We start from the raw sequence: 25,515 nt of genomic DNA on the forward strand, positions 1-25,515 counted from the left end.
GAAGGGTCGGATTCCGACCTACCTGAGGTGTCACGGCATAATAACGACAGTGGCGACGGACTTGTCAGTTTTGCTCGCCAAAAACACACGAAAAACGAGATATAGCGCAAGTCTAGGAAAGGGATAAGCTGTATATACATTGGGTATTGTTTATCATCGGTAGTGGGTTCTTTGCTTGCCCCTCATCGTGATCTCTTTTTTTTTTTTGAAGCATGATGCAGATAGGGATGGAACAGACCTGGTCAACTCAGCGCCCCAGTGGTATGGAGAGCTGTGCCGCCGAATACAGGGGGATAGCAGCACCTATGAATGGACTTTATGGGACGGCAAGTCGGCAAAGAACATCGTGTAATGCCATGGTTTAGTGTTAGCACGTCCAATTCGGACCAGCTGAGTGCATTTCACTACTCCTACCCTATGTACAACTCCCCGACCGAGTCGAGTTTTGGCGGCATCCAGCGCGAGCGAGGAGCTGCAGGGAGCCGGGAGCGGAGTCTCTCCCGCTGCCGCTGCCACCGCCTGGAACGGAGGAGAGATCCGCGGCGGCGCACCGCACGGAGCGACGCCTCGGCCTTACTCCAGCACTTTCGGCAACACCTTCCTCACACACGCTGGCTCTCCTCCTCACCACGCACACATGGCGCACCAGCAACAATACATGAGCAACAATGCCTACAGTACGCCATACGGTCTCCACAACTCACCCTACCCCTTAGATATGACAGGTAAGCAGCATCGAGTCCGTTATATCGCCCCTTCTTGGGGCCATAAACCACTCCCAAACGATCGCATAAAACAAGCTATCTGTCTCTTCCTACGCCCAGTCCACTCGCTCCCCGCTCTCGCCCGCCCTTTTTATGCGACATTAAACGACACCCTTTGAGTCGACGGATTTTCCAGTGGGACACTAAAACATCAAATATGCCTTTTTTATCTCTTCCTCTTACGCAAAATAAAAAAAAAACAACCCTTTTCAGTATTGTTTCTTTATCGAATTACCTGTGTCCTCATATCTTGATTACCGTTTATTGCCTTTCCAATTTTGTATCAATATGCAGGCAGCTAGTATCATCCTCTCATATCTCCCTGGTTACAAGGAACCACCTCATTCTCATGGGGGCAGACTTTATCTGCACAGACAAGTTTTAAAAAAAGACGCTGAATTTAGTAGTCTCTAATCTTCTGGTGCATCCTGTCTTTGTTCTCTGTCTTTCGAGAACATTTTTTTACTAAAGCAAGGATAAGCTGCAGAGTACGATGATTAACTGTCACCTTTTCACGTTGGCAAAATGACAATATTATACCTGAGGGGGAAAAAATAGTATCACGAAGATGCAAATCAGTCACAACTTTAGAACTTAGCCTGTAATGGAGGCTTGTCATGTTATGATAACAACAAGAAGAACAAAACGCACACACACACACACACACTCACGCACTAACACACATTCACACACCAAAAAAAAAAAAAAAGAATAAGAAAGCTATGAGGGAGAGAGAAAAGAAACTGGTAATGAAAATAAGCTTGCCATCGAAATAAGACTTGTGCTGCTCAGAAGTCCCAGGCGTCTTCAGATGCCTAGCTTTTTCAGATTTTTCGGTAGCTTTCCTCCTGAGAGGGCTACGTGATGAGATTAAGCTTTCACAACCCATTTCCTTTCTATGACGCAGTCATGGCATTCACGGGTCTGGAGTCAGTAGGTCATTGCCTTTGCAGTCATTGAACGACAGAAGTGGGTTTTTAAACATTCTTTTGTTATTATCATTATTATTATCATTATTGCTGCTTTTTATGCTTTAAAAAAGTCATTAATTTGCATGTGCGACAACGGGAATATTTTGTCCAAGCCCTAAAATAGTCCAAGCCCTAAATATTCGTTTAGAATTTGATGTAAGCTCGTGTAAAATATTGTTGTCTTGTCGGGTCATCAAACAGCTCGACCTTTTTTTCTTCTTTTTTTCTTCTATACACATATGTTTCAAGGGATTAGAACGTCAATATTTCGTCTTGGTCACCTGGTGGATCCCATTTTTTAATCATATTTCTATTTCACGGAGATGTTGGCACACATTAAATGTCAACTCGGGTTTCCACTAGAACTGACGGATTGATTTATAGGTAATGTCATGGGACAAGGCATAATTACAGCTTTCATTGCAGTGTCATTATTACCTGTTTTCCTCGAACTCATCCCTACAGGCAGACAAGGCAAAAAAAAAAGGGTAAAATTGCTCCATGGACTTACGGTGTATATGAAAATGCCAAAGTGCGTATGTCCTCAAAACTACTATACTAGAATAAACATTAGACAACAAATTAGACAGGTTTTTATGAGGTATCAGAGGAGAACGGATATACTTGCTCGGCAGCCGAGCAGCCTGCACGACAATTTGAGACTTCAACTACCGAAACGGCTGCACTAACAGCAAGATCAGAGCGCAAAGATCACAAGGGCAAGATAGGACATAGAAATGGCTATCTCTTGACCATTTCGGTTTTGTATTGACACTCGTCACCTTGCATGTGTGAGAAGTATTCTTCTATCATTTTTTTTTTCTGAAATTCGAAGCAGGGACATTCTGGTACTGAGATGATGCAGTGGCCCTGAGCGGAATTTTATGATATCGCTCACTCAAATTGTAGCAAGGGTTCGTTCGCTCTATCATAAGCCAGCTTTAATGTTCCGCGCAACAATATTGTGGAGTCCCTTGTCAATCAGCGGAACAAGAACCAGAACAAAATTTATGTTCATTTGTATGTGATAACTATGAATGTATATGATAATACAGATATATATTTATAGATTTTACACTTGTCCGATTAGATAGGTTATAAAGTCAGAACTGTTCTAAGTACTGCAGTGAGAACTATATGAAAAAGCAAAAATTGATTAACTGGATTGTAAAGACGGTTGGGAAATGATGAGATATGATTGTAAGCTTCTATCAAGTATGTCCGTTGAAGCCTTGTATGTACTGCTCCCTGTCAGTCAGAAGATTGCACAGACATAGCACTTACCGTAAATGTTACATATCTGCCACTCCAAAATGCTGAAGTACATCATCTCTTCAAACGATCAGATAAGTGGCTTCGAACTTATTACGAAAATATCTATAACATTTCATCCGAGCCGAATAGCAGTTCTTCTCTTCAAAAGTAAGTTAGGTGATAATTGTCAGCTATCTTCTGTAGAGCTTTTTGTTTTTTGTTTTGTTTTTATTTTTCTAATGTCACTAAGTCATGACTGCTAATAAACAAATCTTTACATACTGAAGGCACGCATAGTCTCCCTCTCTCGCACACATGCAATAGGCCTACTTAAATCGATTTTGTTCCATCCGTTGATTTTATGACTCTACAAGAAGTCACGACATTGACTTACGATAAATGCCTACAACACCTTGTAATTAGCAATGCGAATGGTATCGCGTTACACATCAAGCGATATGGTTGCTGTCATTCCATCGTTTGCATTCCATACAAATAGTGCACAACACATCAGGTAGAAAGCAATCATTCCTATCAATTTTCCCTGCATAAAGTAGATTATTAGAACAGGCTCTAATTGCTGTGTAAAACACAGAGAAAAAAAGGCAAGAAGTCAAAATTATCCTATAAAATTTCATTATTCATTTCATTTCATTATGTTTAGTTTTTATGAAGATCTGCTGATGAAAATATTCACCTTCAAATGTTTCGTGGCCGTTTTAGTATTGAGTACCCAATGTAAAATAACAGTCAAGACTCAAAGCCAGGTAATTGTCCACCCCTTTGAACAGACATCGTAAGACGTGTTTCGAAATGCAGTGTAACAGAACACATCGTAGATTATTGTAATAGAACGCCCGGTTCTATCAAGATACACAGATCATTTCAGAATAACGGGTTATTCTGTGATGGAAATGAGGTAGGAAAAAGAGTTGTGCTTATTGAGGTCTTCCGTGAAATATCTTATTTTTCGTGTATGTTTTTGGTTTAAGTGGTTCTTGTTCATGCTTGTTTTTATCATGACTATTTTGGTTATATTCGATCCTGTCTGTTAGAGGTGTGTGTGTGTGTTTTGTGTGTATATCTGTGCTTGAATGTGGAGGGTTTGCGTCTTGCATCTACGTGTGTATACTCTAGCAGCTCTTACATGTTTTATATTATGTATATTATGACCTGTTCTGTCCTGTGTCTGTCAACTATCTTTGAATTCTTTCTATCACTTTATGTACGTATGTGATTTTACTTCCAGATCAGCCTTCCTTTATGAGGCTTTCTATTTCTTCTGGTCGCTTTATTAAACCCTATCACCACTAAATTTCTACGACTGCTACTACTACTACCGCTGCTGCTGATACTATTTGTCCGTGTTGCATCTGTTTCTACGAGCAAGGCGTGGTAGTGTGTATAGGGATTGTCATTGAGTTTGACGTATAACGCGGAGGCTCATCGCGTCGAAAATCCAATAACCACGTCAAAAGCACGTTACACGAAGACGCTCCTCTCAGAGCTGTTTGAGTTCGTTGACCGACTGAAAGTCTTGGGATTGTCAGTCAAGTTTTTGACCACATTGCAAACAGTTGATAACTACAACATATCGTTTTAGTCTGAAAACCGAGCGACACTGTCACGTAATTCATTCACATGGAGTTCAACATCGGAAACATAGCACACACAGACATAAGGGTACTATAACTATTATCAATCATATAAAATTAGTATATTCAAGGATTGTACAAAGAGCGTACATAAATGATATACATGAAAATATTTGTCGGCTTGTGTTTGGTGAGATAAAAACATTTTGTTATCAGGAGTAGGGAACGTTAAGATGTAATATCATTATCTAACCTACATTGTAGAAGGTATCCGAAATCCTTTATGATGATAGTGCTTTCAATTTAGACGTTTTTTTTTCTTTGAGTTCTTGTTTTTTGTTGTTTGTTTATTTGTTTGTTTGTTTGTGGGGAGGGGGTGTTGGGAGGGTCTTCTATGGAGCCACCATTCTTGTCTACATATGTCTGTATTTTTGTCACTATGTTCGTGAAGCTCCTAAGAAAAAAAAAAGAGATAAAATAATTTCATGCTGTTACTCTACCGAGCCAAACATACAATATGACTTGACGATGAATTGATGAGATTATTGATAGTGATAATTACTGTCATCTTTCAATTAAATTTTTGTTTAACTACTTTATATCTTGAACCAAAATATTGTCATTGATGGTAATGCATTGGTTCTCTGTCATAGTTGTAAATACACACAAGAAAGAGACCATAATTTCTCTCTTTTAGATTTTTTTTTATTGGTGGTAGCCTCCAGTCGGAGTTATCAAACATGAATGTGGAATATCTAGTTCACACACGGGGAGAAATTATAATCCAGTGCTGTCAGGCCTGTGTACATGTGTGCGTGTTTGAAGTTAACGCTTGTTGTCACCCTAGCTCGGTGTGAATTTAATTATCCGAGAGTACTGGTCCGATGTGGCGCAGCTTCACTTACCGAGTAATTGACCTATTTGTCTCATTCCGTTGAATTATGTGATATGATGAGATTCTCATCGTTTTTTTTTTTTTTGATGGTCGAGAAGGCTTTGCATAATAGGTGTGAAGTTAGGACGCAGAAGCGTTTATGATGAGTTCTAGGGATGAGAGCTCTGTCCAAATTATACCCTCAAAACAATACCCTCAAATTAGCGCTTAGAGACATTTCATGTGATAGTGCGCTACGTAAACGTTGTCAATTATTAAAACTAATATAGGACAGGTGCACAATGAAAGATTTGTTTGGCCTATCGATTAGTTGTTTGATTCCTTGTTCCCTTCTTTTCATTCTTCCATCAGCCGATTCTGTTTGATTTCCCTTTGTCTTCTTCTCTTTTCATTCATTTAAACTACCATGTGGTATTTGCGAAAATCATGCTTCTTTTTGTCTTCAGAGACTTTCGACAAAGCGCTTAATTTCGTGCATGACCTCAAACATTGTCAAATCAGTATGATAGTCGACACCGACACTCAAACCGACATTGGCAAGCATTCACTGTGACGTTGGCGTGCATTTGAAGGGTGGTGCTCTGTTAAGAAGTCGCAAAGGCCACGTCGACTGCAATCCAGTTGATAAGGTTACAGTCACAGATTGGTCGAACATACTTGGCAATATTCCCAAGGCTTTGCCTCAGCCCCAGTTTACAACACCTTTAGGATAGAACGACGCCCGCGAAGTCTTTCATTTAGGTATGTCAACATTATAGGTGTTCAGCGGTGTGTTTTTTTTTCTCTCTCTCATTAATTAGTTTCAGTGATTATACATATTGTGGGATTGGCACTTTTATCGTTTTCTCTGTTGATTCCATTTTAAGAGAATTCCATTCTGTCTTTTTTGTTGACTTTGCAAATTGAGAATGTAGTCACAGAAGCGGAACAGTGCATGCATCTTCCTTAAATCCGCCGTTGATAACTCGCCATTTGCAACATCGTTCCCACGAGTTAAAGTGCGCGAGATGGGATACCTGGAACGCAACATCATGACGTCATAATAGATCCGTAGTTGCTACCACTATTCTCAGTATCATGCAGATACTAAAAGTATTGAAAGTTTATAATTTTCTTGTCTCATGTGATGATTTTGACAAAACTTTCACAGCACACTTTGATCAGTATTGGTTCTATTCAAGTCAACTTATACGCAAAGCGCAGAATGTACTTTCATTCTAACACGTCTTTAAACATTTTTTTTAATCACTTATGGCTTAGTAGAGTTATTGATAATGTAGCGTTTATCGAATTTAATAATCAAAGTTGAAGATAATCTAATCATGTACTCGAGAGGAAAACAATAACAGTATAGAATATGCATGCTGACTGCAGCTGAACAGAAAATGATTTATTCATAACCATTTACTAAGCTTGGCTAGATCCTTCGCGATTATCCTGTCAAATGATAGATTCCCACGGATAAAAAGGCCTAATTCCTATCCATCCTGTTCATGAGCGCCTTTCCTAATTATTCTGGCAGTGTGTACCACCCCCTGGCAGAGTAATGGGGTGTTCTTTAGGAGGGAGTGTCATGGGCTGTCCAACTGGCTCCTTGTTCAATACCCCCTTCCCTTGGCGACCACGTTGTGCAGGGGTAAAAACAGAGTAGACTGGTTTGCGAAGAGCGCGTACTGTTTGTATTGGGAAGAAACCAACTCCATGCATCGAATCGCCACCCACTACTGTGCGGGATAGTGCCGGCTGCGACGAACTGGTAGGAGGGCCGCTAATGCTGTATGTAGGGACGCGCAAAAAAAAAGAGGGGAAAAAGACAGAGGCAAGAAAAATTGTACCGATTCCAGCCGGCTTTTTGTGTTAATCTCACTCTCTTCTTGGATCGCTTGCCTGCCTTCTTCTCTCAAATGCCGCTAATCTCTTGTTAGATGTAATTGATATGCCCCGCTCTCCTCAAAGGTTTTGTATTAGATCTATTGACTGTTAATCGCTCTTCGGAAGAAAAAGAAACTGTCCGAGCTTGTTTACAATGAAGTGATTTAATCGAGGAGAGTAACTATCCGGACCAATTGAAGGGGGAACAATGGATGTGAGGGGAGGAAGAAAAGGAAGGGCCCTGAATGGTCAGTAGTTTTCGGTCGCTTGGTCGTTGCACCGGGCCCACGGACGGAAAGATCAAACAATGACATGAAAAGCGGGGAGTTGCCGCGGGTTGGAGATTGAGAAATATCCATGTATTCCCCTACGCTGCTGCAATTTCTAAAGAGACCAATACCAGCATGTATTGATCATTATGTGGGGGAGCGAGAAATATTTGTTTAGGGCTTTCTTGTCGAATCCAGGAGGATCTAATCCAGTTTTCAAAGATCCCATGGTTGTGTAATGGGAGAGAATAAAACAAATTGTTAGAATCACTGTGGATAAAGCAAGTTGCTGGTAGCAAAGATATTACTCCTAGACCCCAAGCTGTGTGTAGACTAAAGGATTAGACATGAGACGGTATTTTCACACGTCATGCGTAGTTATGTGCATAGTTTCTATCGTCCCTTTAGCTCTATTCTGTCACTATTGATCTATAATGAAATCATTGGTTTTCACCTTTATTCTGTTCTTCCCCTTTGAGGTGCCAGGGGCACACTCTACACACATGTTTGTAAGAAATATGCATATTTCGATAACTATCACAACTGTCATCATGGAATACTCCAAACTTCCAGGAAATAGAATAGTAGGCCTAATGGTAAGTCACTTGACACTTTGACGCTACAACTAATTCGAGTAATTGCGTGCATATCAAATTCATGTGGGTATGCGACTAATCATTAATGCAACACGTAGAACACATTAGTGCAGCCAAATACGATCATTTATATCGGTAAGTAGGTGATAATAAAAATGTAGGAGTTGGTATATTTTTCTTTTTGTCGTCTCGTGATCGCTCATATTCACGATACGAAAGTCAATTTAACATTTTGAAGTACCTTTCGCGATATCTGGTCTCGACAGATCGACACTTGAAGAAAACAAGGCAAGGATGATAATAATAATAATCCAATGGTACCGGTCTTTAATTTATCATAGTCCTTCACAAACACTTTCAGTGTTTAAGTAGATTCAAAGCGATATATTATCTGCATAATCACTAGCACGTAAAATGAACGAATTGTTGTAAATGAGCCTAAGTAAATGAATACAAGATGTACGTTCGATATATCCATCTATCACCTGCTTTCAGGGCGCATTTCGTTGAGAACGCCACGTTGAAAAACAGACTGAATGTATTTGACAGAATGTCTATCGTGCTACAGTCTGATGTAAAAACGAGCTCTATATTATTTTCTTTGTTTTCCATTCGCTTTTGAAACTACCCACCTCCCTTTGTAACTATGATTTGATGGTGTAAATATGGTATTATTCCTGTGTACCATTCGGGTGTGAAGAAAAGAAAAGAAAAAAACGGATGAGGTCAAAAGCTCAAATTAAGCGATCTGATGTCGATGTCTCCCTGTGTTGTGGCATGATAGGGCATCTTGTTCCCATTACTGTTGTTACCTTATTGACAAATTGAGGTGAACGTGCTAGGAATAACGAGTATGAATTAATGTGATATGAAATATTCAAGCTGGGATAAAAACAAAAAAAATAATGGAAGAAACGATAACAATGTCAGTTAGAGAAAGATTACGAAGTATGTCTGTCTTATACTTCTCTGTCAGAATGCCAGTATAGCTATGATTAATGCCTATAGTAGCTGGCTAAAGTTTCAGTTATGAGGTAGGAGGTCGTTGCATGGATTTCGATGCAAAATTAGTTTAACCCTTCTTGTGCCACTTAGTCAAATGCGCACAGATTTCACACGCAGACTAGTGGACAGGTGGTAAATGTGGCATGCAGAGGATTAAAAGGAGACAGGAAGAGATAGGGTTAGAAGAGAGAGAGAGAGGGGGGGGGGGAGATAATTCGAGAAGGGGGGTGAACTCGCAAAGCCAACGCCCTATGCCAATGAGTTCTTGATATAGTAACGTTACAAACTTGACTTAAAAACGAATCTTTGGTAATGATTAGAGGTCGTTGCCAGTATGTGGTATAATTATTACATTTGGCCATTAAACACAGACTGTCTTTTGCTCGTGCCAAAACTCCCGTCAATTCCATGTCATAAAACGAAGTTCAGGTGTCACCCAGAGAGGAGGGTATCTGGAACATAAAGAATGTATTGCCGGTTTGAACCTAAACATGGTGACATTTGAAGATTCACGTAGGACCCTCACAAATGCGCATTGCGATGTTTTATTACCCCACATTTTTAAGGGAAGATAAACGCTCAGTACGACCGAAAATCGAATTGACGAACGCAGACAATTCGGTTAGGCGGTGCTATACCGTGAGCTTGTTAGCAATTATCACAGGAATACATTTGTGTAGACATGCATACAAGAACAGTAATTTTTTTCTGGGCACTGCTTTCGGGGATCTGTTGGTTCCCGTGCAATGACTAAAGGAATTTGAGAATCTCATGAGAAATTGTGTTAAACTTTTATGATCTATGATATACCCATCTGTGCAATTACACCTCTGTCTATGATTATATCTTTATCCTTCTTATGTAACTGCACAGTTCTTTATCAATATTTGTATATATATATATATATATATATATATATATATATATATATAAGTATATACATGTATGTGAAGAGCTAGATCAAGTTAAACAAGTTAAGTATTTTTGTTAATTTAAGATATTTGAAGTCTTAGTTTTGCTCTATCTGATATAAACTCACTTTACATCGTTTAAGAAATGGCGCTTATTCCGTTTTGCCGCCAAATTCGTATTATATATGCATGTTTCTTCCTACACACACACACACACACTCACACACACACGTTCTATTATAATATAATTATATATACATATGTATTCCATGATGTACCAATCGTGTACAGTTTGCTTATACAATCTGTATACAATCTACTCGTATCTTTATTCTTGTAACAGTGTACTGTGTATCTCTCAATCTCTCCCTATATATATATATATATATATATATATATATATATATATATATATATCTTTCTCACACTGTCTCCCCATTCCTCTCGCTTCTTCTTTTATTCATCTTTCACACACGTCAAGAATAATACTTATTTCAAAAGAGTAAAGTAATGCAGTCGGTATATTACGATATTACAGTCTTATACCATTGGTTTGTATTATTCTTCAGTTGGTAGATTTATGGAATTTTTACTATCTCCAACTCCGCATCTCCTTTTTTATTTAGCAATGTGCAGAACTCTTATTCTTGTGATTCACATTGTCCTCCTCTGTTACAAGTTAGTTCTGTTTATCCTTATTTCTCTCTGTGTGCGTGTCTCTCTCTCCCCTCTCTTTCTCTCTTTCTCTCTCTCTATAGATAGATAGATGGATAGGTAGATAGATAGATAGATAGATAGATAGATAGATAGCTATAAATATGGATTCATAGATATAGTGGATGTATAGAATAGGGCCTATCTGTACCTCTGGATCCAGCTTTAGGAAGACAATGTGTGGATAAGCAATGTCAGCATTACAGCTCGCGATTGAATCTGATGAAAAAATTATAGTTGAAAACGTTAAGGAGACACAAGTTGTCTACCTAAAGTCGCGTGTCTCCTTAAATAATTATGAGCATATAGTGTTTCCCTATAGATAAAGTAAATCAAAATATAAAATAATTGCATAACACAATTCTTAAAATAAGCAAAAGCAATATTAATCAAAATCAGTAGACGAAAAAAAAAATGTAGGGAAAACAAAAATCTACCATAATCGTCTATGCAATAGTTCAATGAGCTAATAAGGGATGTTGCCTGGGAGGTTACTGTAAGCAGAACTTGTAAGCGAAGAAAGAACATTCTCATTATCTTGGTAGATCAGAAGATAATACTATTACATCTGTACATTATTTTGCTAGTCATCGTATGTATACATACCCTGGAGTAAACGGGTCTGTGAATGAGGGAACGATAACACAGCAACTTCGTATAGGATATTGCGCATTATATATTAAATGATATGCTATGATTATTCAATTCCTATACGTATCTTTGATTTCCCGCAGCAATAAAGGAGTACGTCAATGTTGTTTTAATATTCTACAGTCGCAGTTAAAGGAGCTCTATATCCTCTTGAAGTTTTTGATTTATTTCCCCTTTTTGCTTTATATCTGCCTGACGTGCATTGTTAACTATGAGAGCACGTCTTGTGTCACGCTTTGCCCAAAATAAAAAGTGCTGAGATCAAACTGTGGAAATGTATACATGTACGTCACTTTGAAAGTCGATGAAAATACAACAACTAAAACAGTAAAGTGATGGATCAACTTTGTCCAGCGTGTTTGCGGATCTATGTGCATGCAAGTAAGTGCTTGTTAACATCTATTATTCTGTTAATTAGGTGCTACAGCAAAAGACAAAATCGAAGTGATCTTCTCCATTATTAACTGCAGCAGTGCGTAGACTATACGACATGCCCAGTCCACTCTTACAACTAGATTATTTGATTCATCGGAAGTTAACTCCGTCTTCAGGTCTTGTACTCAGATTGCATAATCGATAGAACACGTTTACTCCCTCAGTCCTAAATGACATATTTATTCTCTTTCAGAGATGTAACAATAGATATTCGGTCTTTGAATACAAGATTTTCATGATTGGTAGCGATCTTTTTCTTCGTCCTGAGTCCTCCACCTTCTTATTCGATTTTCCCATGATGATGATATTGATGATGATGATGATGATGATGATGATGATGATGATGATGATGTGTATGATGAAGATTAATTGGTAACTGTCTGGTTGTGGGTTTTTCTTCCTAACAACTCGCTGACCTCATGAGAGAGAATGCAATAGGATAAGGCACACATTTCCATCTAGTGTTTTTATTGCTGTCAAATTCCTACACCCGAAATACATACAATTACAGAGTGAATTGGAAGGCGGGTTTTGTCCTACTTGAAAGGGATTACTCAATAATTTGCACCCATTGGTCGGAAAACCTTTGAATATAGGCCACCTGTACCAGAATCAAATATTGATTACGATATCACGTGTCGACATCTTTTTTTTTCAGTGCTTATTGATGGGCTAATAACCACTTTATAAATTAATAAAAGCATGGCGCAACACATTGTAACAATTTGAACATTAGTCGTGAAAGACAATAATTATCACCATCGCAATGTATGACGTTTATTTGTTTGCATTCCATTCTCATCTCACCCAAATAGAATATTGCCATGATTTAAAAACAAAACAAAACAAACAAACATTCGGGTATATTCATGTTCAGAAGATATCTCTTTTCAGTCTGTCGACCCGTTCCACCCCAAAAATTGGACAACCTGCACAGATTTTGTGAAGCTTGTGGAGGGCCCACAAGGTTCCCGTAGGTGATTGATTAACTCTCCCTGTATGGCAGTGGCTTTGGATAAGGGTACGATGCTATAGGGTTGTCTGTGCCCGAAGCCTCTCAAAGCACGCAACGGGTTAAGCAGAGTGAGTTCATGTCTCACTTTCTACTTGGCACCCTTATCACCTGACGGATACTTTTGCCTCGCTATCGACTTGAATTACTCTGATAAAGCAGCACACGTACAAGACAAATAACGAGAGGAGTGGAAGTTTTACTGAATCAACGGAAACAGACAGGTATAACATGGAGCTCCAAAATACCTCGTCTTTATACAAGCAAATGATAGCTACCGCAATAACAGGGGAACAATCATAATATAATACACCTCAATTGATTATACACGTGGATTCAGTTAGTGTAGAAATACTAACAGTACACATGAGTGAAGTTTGAGGAAAATCGGGCAATTCGTTCAAAAGTTATGGTTGTTGTTGTTGTTGTTGTTGTTGTTGTTGTTGTTGTTGTTGTTGTTGTTGTTTAAGTATTGGTTACACCAGATCATCAATGGATAGGAAGACTACAATAATTCGTGATGTCACAGTAGGACAACGATATACAAACAATACGAAGAGAATTCCACAAAATCCCTCACCTCTAAAACTCTCCCACTGCTTTGGAAATAATTCCAGTGATCAGACCAACAGTATCTATTCATTTCCACCAAAGAATGAACTTTGCCTGGTCATATCAACTCTATGATAGTAAATGAAGCTAATACATTAAAATCAATCTTTTTTGTCCTTCATTCAGTTATAGAAAAATATTCTTAAGACGTGTGTACATTCCAATCGTACTGTAAGCTATTATCGTGCATTTCTCCTTTAACAGGGAAAAGGAACAGGGGTTCAGAGTAATGACATTTTTTTTCACAAGGAAAATGGGATTGCTTTGAATGACTGATTCTATTCAAACTCTTGAATTGTTTGTCTTTGGTATCAAAAAGTCTTGAAAATATCTTACTTTTACTGTAAATGGCGTGTCATGTTAACTTATCGGATCATGCTAGTGACAAATATTCTTTTGATTCACTGTTTTCTCTCTCACTTTTCACTCTCTCTAACATAAAAAATAACAAGACATAGGAAACGACATAAACAAAACTTAAAGTTGTATCTTGTATAATAATAATATGATCATTGTCAAGACCATATAGTTAGTTTATTCCTATGGTTTAGTTTATATTTTATGTTTGTATTAGTTTGTTCTGGTTTATTTTATTTGGCGCTTTCTTTAAATCTTTCGTTTCGTCATCATCAGTGCCATAAGTACCATTTTCCAAGAACTTGTGGATTGTAATAATTAGGGCTGTATACAGAGTGCGGCCGTCAACGTTGTGTATCGTGCACGAATTGCACTACCAACACCGGAGTGTAGTGTACTTGCATAAATACACGTGTATATCATGACCCATGTACAATTTGGAAAAGATGATTAGCTTTAACGAAAATCATGTTTACATTCGACACCCACATGAATCGTGCTCCTATAGTCGTGTGTCATTCACCAGAACTGTAAAGAGAGGTGTAATGTGGTACTACATGGGTTGTATAACATCTACGAACTCAATACAGTTAGAAAGATGTATTCATGTTTGACCTTGGAGAAAACAATTTTCCTCGAACATGTCGAATGATCACGAACTCTGTCACACATTCAAACAATACAACTTGTACAGGGTGCGAACTCTGGAGTAGAACTTAGAACAATGACATTTGACTACAGTCGGTACCTGGGAGGAAACATTGTTCAGGTTTTTCGACTACTGTTTATATTGCTTGTCGCAGAGATTCGTTTGTTGAAGGGAACCGTGAGAGAATCAAGTTTATGAGTAGAGAAATATGAATGCAAGAATCCCAAATTTATGATCAAAAACAAAATCAAGCAAAAGGAATACCAGGATTGATGTATATTGATGGAGGGTAGTGATCCAAAGTTTAACCAATACTTTAGTGATGTCATTTGACTTAGTAGTGACACTTTCTAACATTGTGTTGACTTAATAACAGACATTGTTCAACTTGACAGGCTGAACTGTAAAAGAATTTCTAAATGCAAAAGAGAGAGAGAGAGAGAGAGAAACAAAGTTTAAGCGCTCAAAAGGAAATATTTGAACAAATATCACAGTACTTACAATTGTACATTTGCTGGATAGTTCATTTATAATTTTTCGATATTTCTTAATCTCGTTACGCGTGCCTGCATGTCGCTTACAGACTTTCACTTTAATAGTGAACGATCTAGTTTTGATATTCAATCCCATATTTTTTGCATGTCTTCGTATTTGTAACAATAATTATAGGAAAACTTTTTTTTGGTACCATATATGACTATATGCTGTTCGTTTCCCCCCCCCCCCAAATGAAAACATTGCCAGATGATCCCTTTAAGGATGACATATTATCATGAAATCGGAGGAAATAAGTTTACGACCCGTAAAACTCAGATGTGTAACTTTCAATTTAGTAATAGTCACGCTGATTGAATCTGTTTGTCGTATGCTGTTCCAGTCACATCATTCTGTTGATTTAACCATGCACTTGGCTCCAGTTTGGTGTTGCCTTGATCCTAACCAAACACTATGATTTTATGCAATGTTCAGTGATTGTTTTGAAAAGTTTGCTTTTCCTCTCTTGTGGATCGTTGACTTCGTAAGGCGTTCAAAGACACTAGGTTTTTAATTAACAGTTATATGAAAAATGAAACAATGGTTCTGATAATTTCAATAACACCGACTCCACTTCTGCTCCGGAAAAAAAAAAGATGCGAAAACGGGTGAGGGTGAGGAAACATGGAGCAAAGCGAGTGAATGTCCATCAGCATACCACATAGTATCGTATCGTGGACTTTTAAGACTACCCCCCCCCCCCCCCCAAAAAAAAAAAAGTAATTTCCTTAAATTTGAAGTCATAATTTACTATTTGCAGATGAAACAAAAACCCAGCAATAGTGCTTTAAATAGTTCTAAAATGTGAGTTAGGGATACAACCACTGTAAAAATTTGAATTCCTATTATCGATGTTAAGTATTGTTAAATACACAAAATGTGAACAATAGTTTTAATAAAAATGTTTCCAGACTAAACCGTCTACAGTTATGGTTTATTAAGAAAAATACTGATATCTCCATATATATCAGACTTTATTGCGAAAATTTTACATGGTAGGATGTTTTGTGATACAACAGACCTACACATATGCATCAAATATGATATCTTGAAAACTTTTAAAATCATGCACTGCTCCCAAAGGTAAACAACACCTTTAACCACTTCGATAGTTTGTAGTCTTATAATTGTTCAAACTCACCTTCGTTTTATCAAGGAGGTACTAGGCTTGCCTAGTACCTCCTTGGTTTTATTTAGTTCTAATCATTTACATACATTATATACTCGTTAGATACACATTTATATATTTGATATGATTCGTGCAGTTGTATATTCGGTCAAGACGGAATGACGCTGTGATGATTATCAATTGGGGAGGAACGTTTTGAATAATTCCATCTGGTCTTTAAGTCGTGGTCAAAGAAGAAGACAGTGGCATTAATTACGAAAAAAAAAAGTTGAAAAATGAATAGATAGAGATGGATAGATAGAAAGATGAATAGATAGATAGATAGATAGATAGATAATTAGATAGATAGATATATAGATAGATAGATAGATAGATAGATAGATAGATAGATGGATAGATGGATATAATTATAGATAGATACAACCATACCTACATACATACATACATACTTACATACATACATACATATATACATACATACATACAGATAGATAGACAGACAGGGAGAGAGAGGAAAGGAGATTATGATAGGGGGAAGGGAATCCGATGCATATTTCTTTTTTTTTCTTTTTTTTTCACGCTGGAGAATTCACCTCGTGTTGGCCGGGATGATTATGACCACAACTCCCTGAACATCCCGGACCGTCAGATGAGTGCACCTGGTTGAAGGAGCTCGCACTCCAACCTCGCTTTCTTTGCATCACTCGTCCGATGCCTTCTTTCATGCCACAAAAGTTGACTTCCTTGATTGTGCGATATGCTGCTGTCTGGTCTGTCCTTCACACCCATTGTCCAGCTCTGGTATATAATTGTATGGCTCACTCGATCAAAAGGCAAATCCGAAATTTATAGAAGATACAAATAACACGCACACCCACGCATGACCACACAAGTTTTCACATACACAAACACACATGATCCAAAACAACACCGACGCGAATACATTATTATTATCTAAAAGAAAACGACAAAAAATAACGAAAAATAAAGAGGAGTATAGTGAGGATGTGGAAATTCGTTCTTTCGTTTTTGTTGGGGAAGGTTTTTCTGTGTTTTCTCCTTTTGTAAAGCTTGTCTTACAGAGTAAGGGTAGGTCTGTAATGGTAACTAAAAGATGAGGGGTGAAGGCAAAGAATTAAACAGACATGTGAATAGTTAAAGGGATCGTACAGTTCTGGTTGAGACCTAATTTCAGGTTTCTAACATTTTTAGGTGAGATAATGAGAAATCTCATATGAAATATGAAAGAGCATGAAATTTTATGAAGAAATCAACGTTTATCTTATAAAAATTGGTTTTGAAATGGCTGAGATATCCAAAAAAGAATGATTCTAGTAAAGTGTGGGACCCACACTTTGTAACGATCGCTTTGTTTTTACTTTGTTTTTGGATGTTTCAGTTATTCCAAACCCGATTTTCATCAAATAAACTTTGAATTCCTCTTAAAATGGTAGGCTCTGTACTATATCATAAGTGTTTTCTTGGTATCTTGCAAAAATTTAAAAGCCTAATTCTCATCTCAACCAAAACTGTACTATCCCTTTAACTGTTAGTATTGGTCTCGTGAAAGCCCCATAGACCAAAGCGCAAAGATCGTATGAAATGTCCTCATTTAAAGGGGGTGGGGTGGAGTTGATCACCTAATCTTAACCTTCAGAAGACATCTGTGTAATATCCAAATTACACGTGGGGGAGGGGAGTTGATTACCTAATCTTTGCCTTCAGAAGAGACCCGTGTAATATCCAAATTACATGTTAGTTTAACAATGTATTAACGAGACGCACAGGCGAGCCCCCCATCAAAGAGAGCAAATCGATCATCGATAATGTTCAATTTGAAGCATAATACGTTCCGTCTGTGCTTTCTACACGCCCCCTTTGTTACGTCTCTGATAGCTGCAATCTACCTTCTGCCTCTCTTTCTGTTATTCGTTCATCCTTTCTTCATTTGTCTCACTCTCCTCTACTCCTATTCCCATCCCATATGATCTGTCTTATAAGCCATATCACTCATCAATCCATTGATTGCATAAACTCATCATAACTTATCAATGTATGTATACACACATTTGTACATGTATTATTCATTTCTATTTCTCCTCCAATGCATTTGCACTCTGACTGACATTCCAATAGACATAAACAAACAAACAAACAAAAAAGTATTTACTTAGTAGAATATACACGTTACCTGTTTTGAATGGTGCCGTGTCGGTTTTATCGATATGTAATAAATACATTTATTGAATCTATTCGCGAGCGTCCTCCGACCGAGAATTGAGGATCGGGGAGATGGGGGGGGGGGGGTGGGCGGTGGAGGTGGACAAGAAGAAAGGGAGGGGTGAGGAAGAAGAGGGGTCTGCGTGGATGCGTTCAGTGCCTACCAAAGTACCCACCGTCATCAGGCACGCCCGACTCAAACAAGCGTATTATGTGCTATCGACACCTTTTGTTATAGTCAGCGGTCAGCTTCATGGAACAAAGAAATGAGCGGGGATTAAGGGTAGATTATCTCTTTTCAGTCGTTGAAATGGACGAGTTCTACTTTTTGTTTGCCCTTATTCCTCTCTTTGAGGTGTGTTTGAGTCAGAGAAACGGGTGGGGGGGGGGGTGGACGGGTGGAGAGGGTTGATAGACAATAATGTCTGTCTGTCTCTTCTTTTCTGTCTCATGCGGCATATTCCATGGTGAAGAAGGGAAATCAAAATCACGGAAGTGAAAACATATGGGACGTTTCAGGCATACCACAGTTCTCATGTCAAGGAGCCCACTTCACGTTATACACGGGCGACTCGTGCTAGTTAGGACGAACATGCGCGTCTTGTTTTACCGCAGAAGACAATTATTACCATCATTATTGCTGCTTCGTTCTCGCTTCTCGCAAGCTAGGCCACATCTGAAAAACCAAGAACCGATAAGTCGTTGAACTGAGGCAACGTGTCCGGTATTATTTTGTTTGTTTGAGTTTTTTCCTCTCCCTTTGCCTTCCATTCGCCTCTCCCTCTCTTCTTTTGCCGGAATTGCATTTATATTTGTGAGACCAGACGGTGCCAACATATTGTACCGGTATTGTAGACCGTATCAATAATCCTACAAAGCATGATGTTAAGGCTCTCTTCATTCGCCGGGACCCCGGGATCTTGCGCGCCTGAAAGACGGGGGAAGCGCCGATGTGTCAAAAGACGCACCGGCCGCTCTCTGAAGCGAACGGGACCGTCGTGTATGGCCCGGGGCGCGGCGGCGTACCCGAGTAGCCGGCGGCAGCTCCTTGATAGGACAACACAGACCCCGATCGGAAGAGGTGAAAAAACAGAGGGCGCTCTGTATGTGAATGAAATAAAGTAAAAGCATAAATGACAAAGAATCACTGAGATTTCGATACAAAGACATACAGGGAAAAAAGGACATATTTGTTGCTTGTCAGTTCAATTTATGTCTACTTCGGCACAGATCTACAGTGAGGCACGCTTCTGCAGACAGAGCCAAAGATAAGAACACTTTTTTTTTTTCTCACCATATTTTATTTCTTGTGAAAACAGAGTAATTTATCACTCTCAGACAATATGAAAGCAAGGAAAATCGATGTCTAACTATTGTATTCGCCTTTGAAGTGATTGTATAGGTTGAGCACTTTTCAGGTCGAATCATAACCCACTGGATACACAGGTAGTAGCGATCAGCACGCTGATCAAAGGCGCGTGTGTCACCAACTAAACATACACATTAAAACCTGGAGACAGATAGGTTGTATGATAAAAACGACACGCACAAACCACCGTCCAGAGGACTGTGTATCTACCCTGGTAAACGTGATAAGATTGCTGTTGCTATACAACAACAAAAAAGCAAAACGCATAAAAGTTCAGAAATTGTTGTTTAATGTATGGATTTTGTTGATTTATTTTTGTTTGGGGCATTGTTATATTGACTATATCTTGATTTCTTTCGGATTTTTGTTGTTAATTATGCAGCTTCATTACAACTTAGACATGTACATGCGTTGTTGAAGTATAAGCCAACAATTTATTGTTTAAAAAAAAACACGAATTCTTTGTAAGTGACAAGAATCTGCTGAAAACGGCACAATAACAGACTAATTTGGTATACTCCAATATTGTGCTGCATGACGATGAGAATGAAGAAATGTCAGTAGATAATAAGTTGATTTCGTGAGTTTTTAGGTTTAAAGTGAAAAACTTTAATAATCCACGCCATATCATGTTAAATACATTTTTGTAAATATGATATAATAGTTTAAAGGTAAAAATCGAAGAAGTAAAATTGAGTAGGTTACAAATTTGAGGTACTCAAGCAAATCAAAAGAGGTATAATGTTATACATTTACAGTCTGTTCTCAAAGTCCCACTCACAAACATCCCCAGTGGATCATTTTTGATTGAAAGGAATGCAAGATGAATTACTGCTCTATTCACATCAAACTGTTGTAGATTATTGGTAATGACTTCGTCAATTTAATGGGGTCATTATATTCTTGACCAAAACACAATTGTAGGACTACTTGTCCACACATGCAATTGCTAGAATTTTAGGCGATTACAGTATAGACTATAGTCACCTTGCCCATTTTAATGTGATTCTGACCTGTTACGCTAAAGCATATCGAACACTGCCGTAACACATTTCCCCCCATTTTTGTTCAGTTTTAACCAGGGATGACTTTTTTTTTTGTTTCTGTCAGTCAAATACCCGCATTTTCCAAGTCAATTTAAGCACGGAGGGGAGATTTTCACTTTAAAGCTATACCCAAAAGCGTGTTGCAGAATGGGGATTGAAGATTCTGTGCAATATGTCTAACTGAAGTAAGAGGGGTTTTTCGATTGTTGCGCCGATCTGGATGGAAACTGATCAGTGTAGACCAGACTGACGATTTTTTTTCCTGATGTGTAACCTGTGCATTTGATACTTCTCTTAGTAGGTAACAATTACAGTAAAGATCGTCATTTACGTACAATGTACCCGTCCGACACTGAATTCTGAAATCCCTATAGACTTAATACACAGGACACCAGGTTCCCGTATGGAACGGGTCAAGGGGAGGGGTAATCCTACGTCCTCCTGCACTAAATTTGTGTCTATTTGTTTGTTTGTGATTTAATTTAGAGAGTATTATTTGTTTGAATTGATTTTGATTTGATTTGATTTGATTGATTTTCTGTATGCTTTTTTTTCCTGCACATTGTACAAAATAACATTAATATGACTATTTCTAATAGATATCGTGAAATATACATCTTTAATATAAATGCTACACTTTGTATCGTTCATCATTTATTTCAATATAACCATACAGTATTGGTTGTCTTCTTAAAAGGCATACTCTGCCCCAGTCACCCCTCTCCTCTGCAGCATACTGCCCTGCTTACCGGTCAAGATTTTAGTTTTCAAGAGCCAACATACTCTTGCAATAGAAAGCTTGATCAATGAGCTGGCGTGCAGTGAAGTTCACTAATTGCTTAATCGGTTGCATATCAATTGCATATTAATCGCATGTTGTGCTGCAGATGGTAATTCGTAGAGATAAGCAATTTTCACCTCAAGTAACTTCAATTTGTCATGCTAAATGGGTAATTGAAGATGAACAAGTTTCATTTTTGATACATCTTGCAGTGCCCACGATTCCATGATCAATCAAACAAGAGGAAATGTGCTTTCACACAATTGTGAGCATATATTGTTATTAAGTATGTGATGCTTCAATTAACTAAGCAATGGAGCTTAACTTTTCTCTCAATCAAACTGCAAGTTCGAAAGTAATGACACATTTCACCTACGCCTATGCTGCTTAAAACAGACTTCACCCCTCACTTTTTCGTATCATATTTGTGTACATGATATACATGTATAAATAGATGGATAGATAGACAGATAGATAGATAGATAGATTGATAGATAGATAGGCGGACAGACAAACAGACAGACAGGCAGACAGATAATATCATAATATGTGTGAAGGTGTACATGGAAGTAATGTTGTATGGTATACATGTATATCCAGATATTTAAATGCAACTTCATTCATTCATTCATTCATTCATTCATTCATTTTTATTTCATTTCCGGCCTAAGCATATAATATGACAATTGCATATAAACAAATTAAGTACAATGTAACTTTTAAATATCCAAATGAAATTTGAATTTCACATCAAGTTCCCATTATGGACAATTAGTTAATAATTATTGTAGGGGCTCAATTTCAGATTTTTTTCTAAGTTTTGGTGACAATCTGTATGATGATACTAAGATACATAAAACACTGTTTTATATATATATATATATATATATATATATATATATATCAAAACATCTACGAACGTTATAATTTTCCTGGGTCCAAATGCGTACAAACGGTTTTCTGTATGATTATTTCTGACACTGTACTGTCCATGGCAAATATTGAACATGGCAAAATTGGTCACTTGCAGATATCAACCTTCTTTTATGCATTAGGTGTCCATTTCGAATGCATTATGTTTCATTATGCCAACAATGTCAAATACTCTGGTCGCATCTTGAACCGTAAAACCTGTATTTTGTTTTTGTTTTTTCAAAAGTGGGAACATTGTTAAACAGTAGGCCTATACTTAATATCAAGAGCATAAAAGGAATTTAGTTGCGCATCCATAAGAGAGCAAAGCTTTGTGCCTTGACCAGATTAGGAATGTACAGGGGTATTTTTCACCCAAAGGTGGGCAAAAGTTTCTTCCCTTGTTGGTGTCGCCATGTCATCCTCACCCTAGACCATGTCATTTTGTGTCGAAGAGTATCAAGACACTTAAAGGGGATGGCTGGTAACTGATCAGTGGGAATCAGTGGGAATGCTGGGGGATGATTGTTCCAATCCTTGTGGGATTCATTTAAGAGTGCATTATATATCTATTGTTGTGTGAAATTTATTTGCTTCAGAACGGTATCATATTCAGTTCAGTTCAGTTCAGTTCAGTTTTTATTTCTGCATTTCAAAATCAATACAAATCAACAAATCAACAAAATACCTACATAGTCATTTACACAGCTAATATTCGTAACGTTTGGATCTTACATACATTTTCTCTTCTTTTTTTTTTCAAGAACGAATATCATATATGAAAGGAAGCAATAGGAAATGATAAAAATGAAATGCAGGGGACCATCATCATAAGCTAAGCTTGACGAGGATGATGGCCCCAGGTAAAGAAATACATAAAGAAAATCTTGCCACTCACTGAGTGGGGGGTAATTGTGCAAAGGGCACAATAAAGAGATACATAAAGAAAATCTTGCCACTCACTGAGTGGGAAGTAATTGTGCGAAGGACGTGCGGTGCAGTGCGGTATGCATTGTGTTGGGATGAATCTTGGTTTTTACGTTGAGTGTTATTTTGTGTATCAGTGTGATGAGGTGAATGTTACTTCAGTTATGGCCGTGAACTCATTGTTTAGGGTGTTTGTTGACCAGGTGGTATGAATATTTATGTGTCAGAAGTATACTGGATTATGAGGGTGTTTTTTTAGTTCTCGTTTGAAAATGTTCAACGACGTACATTGTTTTAAATGAGGGGGTAAAGAATTCCAAATATCTGGTCCATTATGTTTTAATGATTTTTGAGCTAAAATGATTCTGGGGTTTTCGAGATGGTAATCGGACGACTGACGTGTTGGATATGAATGAACGGTGGAATTTGGAGTGAAGTAATTCAAGTAATGTGCAGTTTAATGCCCCGTCACTGTACAGACATGCTAACCTGACCAGGGGCCCGTTTCATAAAACTTGTCATCAGTGACAAGTTGTCATAGATGTGACAAGCTACGAAAATCCTTGCATCTGATTGGCTGAGAGCAAATTTGTCATAGAAATGTGGCAGTTGTCACTGATGACAAGTTTTATGAAACGGGCCCCTGGAAACATTAAACTGCACATTACTTGAATATGAGACCATTCTGAAGCAAATAATTTTCACACAGCAATAGCTATATAATGTACTCTTAAATGAATCCCACAAGGATTGGAACAATCACCCCCCCCCCCCAGCATTTTCACTGATTCCCACTGATCATTTACTAGCCTTCCCCTTTCATTCTTTCTTCCCCACCCCACTCCCTTGAAAATTGACAGTCCTTGCATCATGCAGTGTCTCCTTCTTTATGTAAACCTTCTGCCAGTCTTGAGAGAGTCAATGTGAAGCTTTCTGGCCAGTGAGTAGGGCCAAAGCTTTGAGAGAACAAGGGTCACAGGACACAAAGAACTTCCGGTCGATTCATTTATAGACACAATGTTAAAATGGCTACTTTCGAGCTCCTTATCATTTAGCTGCAGGGACAATAATGTGCCAGTAGGCGTTCAACTTTGATTAATACTGTGACATGTTTCTCACTCTGATTTCATTGACAGGGGGAGCATCTTCATGCAGCCTTCTCGCCACATTCACGACCACCCCGCGCAGAACTAAGCGACGGCCGTACTCCAAGCTCCAGATCTACGAACTGGAGAAGGAGTTCCAAGCAAATATGTACCTAACACGCGACCGAAGGTCTAAACTGTCTCAAGCCCTGGAACTCACAGAGCGGCAGGTTAAGATCTGGTTCCAGAATCGTCGCATGAAGATGAAGAAACTGAACGAGAAGGAAAAGAACCAATCGTCAAAGAAGAAGTCAGCGGACGGCTCTTCAAACACCACCACCTCCTCCTCCTCCTCTTCCTCAACCTCCTCTTCATCCTCGTCATCGTCGGCTTCGTCAACATCGGCAGCGGCTTTGTCGAATTCGGCACAACACCACCATCATCATCACCACCATCACAGTCACCACGCTCCAGGACTGCCGCATCAACCGCTTAGTCATCAAACACATATCCGATGAGGCGAAAGAAACATTGTGGTGTTCGTTATTTTTCTTCGTTTTTTTCCTCTCTCACTCTTTCCATATCGTTTCTTTTTTTTCTGTCCTTTCCCTTTCTCGCTCTACCTCCCTTTGTTTCATCAAGAACTATGGTCGCTTATTTTCTAGTGTGTGAATGCTATCATCCTCCGCGGCCGCACATCTAGTTTGAACATGCTGAATTATGTAGTGAATGGCAGGAGAGTCACAATGGTTTGTACAGCAGTACGGCCCGACACGCACGCACTGTTCGAGCAAGCATTAATTGTTGCGGGCACGTCGAAGGCGCACGGAATGAAAGGAGTTTGTTAATTAAAGTGAAGGGGGATATGTGTGGAAGCACTGACAGCTATTTTGCCAAACTTATCATGGATAATTCATGTTGTGTTCGTGTTATCCTTCCCCAATGAGGAC

The 25,515-nt window shown here is 38.5% G+C and overlaps 1 pseudogene; it reads left to right on the forward strand.

Moving 5' to 3' along the window:
- Positions 1 to 215: 215 nt before the first annotated feature.
- LOC139736478 (uncharacterized) lies at positions 216 to 25,083 on the forward strand (annotated as a pseudogene).
- The last annotated feature ends 432 nt before the right edge of the window (positions 25,084 to 25,515 follow it).

This window comes from Diadema antillarum, unplaced genomic scaffold (genome assembly GCF_040938485.1).
Source record: "Diadema antillarum isolate AM-2024a unplaced genomic scaffold, OU_Dant_1.0 seq00000649_RagTag, whole genome shotgun sequence".
Classification (NCBI taxonomy): Eukaryota; Metazoa; Echinodermata; class Echinoidea; order Diadematoida; family Diadematidae; genus Diadema; species Diadema antillarum.